We start from the raw sequence: 3,678 nt of genomic DNA, 5'->3' as shown, positions 1-3,678 counted from the left end.
ACAGCTCACAAATAAGTCGGTTTGGTGGTCTTTGCTATGGTCCCACTGGTTTTGCGCACTTGGTATGCAGGGGCACCATAGTCTCTGCCTCAGACACCCTCCCCTCTTCCTGCAGTCCGGTGGTCCGTCTGCCACAGGGATGCACAGAGGGCTGGAGCTGGGCTAACCAAGAATGGGGGTGTCTGACACAGACCCTGGGGCCAGAAAGGGGTTCCCTGTGACTGAGACCCCACAGAGGGACACCCTGCCTGGTTATGTCCCTCTCCTTGTGTCTACCTCCATCCTGTACCTCTGAATGCCAGGAAAAGGCTGGTGGTTTACCAAGCTGGTGAGAAAAGGGTTTATGTGGGTGTGTGTAAGAAACTGTGCCTGAAACTGTGCCTGGCCGTGGGGCCTCCCGGGAGCTGCTAGTGTTGGAGAGCAAAAAAAAAAAAAAAAAAGCCTTGCTTCCTCCATCCCCACCCCTGTATCCCAAAAATTCAGTCTGCCTTGTGACCACCCTGCCAAAAGGGATGCTGACCCCTCTCTCACTGCCAGACGCTCCCTGCCTTCTCCCTGAGCTGGGGGACAGGTGGCAGAGCAAGGCACTTGGAGAGTAAGGAGGGAGCAGTGGGGTCTGAGGGAAGAAGGAGGGCAGGGGGGTGAGATGAGGCATGGACCCCCAGGCCGGTTTCCACGGGCTGTGCTGCTCAGTCATGCAGGTGCATCTGCATTCTCAGCCAGAGTAATGGCCAAGTACCCCTGCCCTTAGTTTGTTCTCTCCTGGGTCCTCTCCAATCCGCCTTCCCTGGAAGGCTTGGAGTGAGGGTCTGCTCAGCTGGCTGCTTTCCTTGGGGTGTAAACACAACAACTAGAGAATTGCCAAAGGCTGATGCCCGTGAAGGGATCACGTGCCCTGACCCTTCTCAGCAGCTCAGACCGAGTTTGTTTGGGGCCGGCCTCTGGCCAGAGGATGCTGCTGCAGTGTCTCGAAAACACACAGAGAGCCAGGGACTTTCCAGGCGCCTGCCGCCGTGGCAAGGAAGGGAGCCGGGCTCCGCGCTGGGACCACAGAACTCTCTGGGGCTGCTCTGGGAGCAGTGAGTGGGAGCCCTGGGCTGGACTGGTCTGTGCTGGGGGCAACCTGTGAGACATGACCCCTCCCTCTACATCACTTATCCTGGTACCACATAGGGTCTGGGAGAGGCTTGACTAGGGTGGGTAGCTATGGGATCAGTGCTCCCTCTCCAGCACAGGGACAGTGTTCCAGCCATGCTGCTGGTGCTGGAGAGCCCTAAAAAGCCTTGCCTCCACCCCCCATGCCCAGCAGCATTTCTATTTCTCCAAAGTTCAGTCTGCCTTGTGATCTCCCTCAAAAAGGGATGCTGACCCCTCTCATTGCCAGAAGCTCCCTGCTTTCTCCCTGAGCAGGGGGACAGGTGACAGAGCAAGGCACTTGGAGGCCAAGAAGTGGACAGGGGGCTCTGAGGGAAGGGAGGGAAGGGAGTGAGATGGGGTACAGACCCCCCACCCCACCCCCCCGGCTGATTTCCACGGGGCTGTGCCGCTCCATCATGCAGGTGCATCTGTATTCTCAGAGCAATGGCCAAACGCCCCTGCCCTTCGTCTGTTTCCTCCTGGGTTCTCTCCAATCCACCATTCATCCAGCTGCTCAGCATCATCCATTCAGGCTCATCCAGGCTCTCAGCACGTGGAGGCTGCACAGGTAAGAGACAGTAAGTGCCAGCATGGCTCTCCTTTTCCTGCCCTGTCCTGATGCAACCAGTGTTTTGATGTTGGGGGGATGGATGCCTCCTCTGCCACTTGGGATGTCTCCAGGGACCAATTCCCTGTGCTGCCAGGCACCATGGGAGACCCATCGCCGCCCATGGCCCATGCCTGCTGCATGTCCCAGGGGCTGCTGCCCGAGGCCACGGCAACCTTGGTGCTGCAGGAGTGCGTGGGATCTGCCTTCCCCCATCCAGGCTCTGGGCACATGGGCACACCCCCGGCATGGGAATTCCCTTTCTCTTCTGCATGGGTGATGGAGGAAGCCCCAGGAGTGCAGTCCTGCATCCCGTGCTGTCCCAGGCACCCAGCCGTTCCTGAGGAAGGCAGCGAGCTGCTGCATCTTGCTGGCCTCCTTGCCCAGGAGTGGGCTGTAGGGCGGTTGTTGGTGAGCCCCCCTCCCATGACTCCAACACTGCTCCCTCCCTAAGGGGGGTCAACTTATCGCAGCTCCTCTTCCTACAGCAGCCAGGACTTTGGTGTCCCCCTGGGTTACTCAGTGCCCTTGATAACTGTTTATGAGGGTCCTCATCAGGAACTGGTGAAAAGTCCTGGGGCTGCACCCCAGGTTACAGGCAGTGGGGCCTGGGAAGGGGCTTTGGCCACAATGGCATTGAATAGACCCCACTTGGGGCTCTGCATCTCCTCAGGGTGCACGTGGGCAGTGGGACCCGAGCTGGCCAAGGAGGTGGAGGCCAGGGTGGGTGAAGAGGGGCGGTGAGCTGTGGGGAGGTGAAGCTGGGCATGGGAAAGCAAAGGGGTGTCCCTGCTGGTGGAGACTGCCCAGGGGATCTGGAAAGATGCTGGGGCTGGCTCTTCTCAGAGGGGCCTGGGTCAAGGTGAGAGGCAGTGGCACCAGATGCATCAAGGGAAATTCCAATTAAATATTGGGGAAAATATTTTCAATATGAGAACATTTTAAGCACTGGAACAAGGTGCTCAAAACAGTTTTGAAATCTCCATCCTTGGTCTCTTCCAGACCATGTACTGGTGATCACATGAAGATGTGGAGGGCTCTGGCAATCCCCTCCTCAGAACAGGACTGGTGTCACACCAGCTTGGTCCAGCCTCGTGGCCATCTCTTTGGGTGACCTTTGCCTCCATCGGGGTGCCCTACAGGCTCCTGTTCATCTACCCTGAGTCCACTTCTGCACAGCCCCTGTCTTGCCATCCATGCCGACCTGTCCATCTGCCTAGGGTCACACCGTTCTGCCCGTGGGATTTAACATCTTGTCTGCGTTAAACCTCAGGAAGTTCCTGTCAGCCCATTCCATCTGGTCGAGTTCCCTGCTCATCCTGATTTCCCCATAATTTGGTATTGGCACCAACATCTGGTGTCTGTGTTTATCTCCCCAGACCTATTGGCAGCTTGGCCCTTGCACATCCCAGCCCTACAGATGTTTTTGGGGAGGTCCCCAAGGCAGTTGGACAGGATGGGGGCTTAGGGGGATGGGATGTGGGGTCCCCCTGAGCCCCTTCTCACCTGTGTGGGGTGGATGGGTTGGATGCAGAAGGTGCGGGAGTGACATGGATTGACTCCTTTGTTTCCATAACTGCTTGGCCACCTACCAGGGTACCTGCCTGGAACAAACAGGCAAGCAGCAACACCCGACCCTCCGAGGGCAGGTACGGGCAGGTTGTGAGACCGGGTAGGAAACAGGAGCCCACAGACTCATCCAGCAGTGATGGGGGCTGTATCTCCGGTGTGCCCCTCACCCGCACGGTGATGGGCAGCTGGGAACAAGACAGGACGCGTCTGTAAAGGGGGGCTCATGGCTTACAGGAATCCCCCATCCTCCCACTTCTCCATCACCCAGCCCTCGTCTGACTGGTGGGCTGCCTGCCAGGCTGGATGAAAGCGAAAGCAAAGCAAAGCGACAGGAGATAAATAGGCGCAGGCTCTGCAGAAGG

Source organism: Eurypyga helias, unplaced genomic scaffold (assembly GCF_000690775.1).
Source record: "Eurypyga helias isolate BGI_N326 unplaced genomic scaffold, ASM69077v1 scaffold19953, whole genome shotgun sequence".
In the NCBI taxonomy this organism is placed as follows: domain Eukaryota; kingdom Metazoa; phylum Chordata; class Aves; order Eurypygiformes; family Eurypygidae; genus Eurypyga; species Eurypyga helias.
This window is presented reverse-complemented; position numbering follows the sequence as displayed.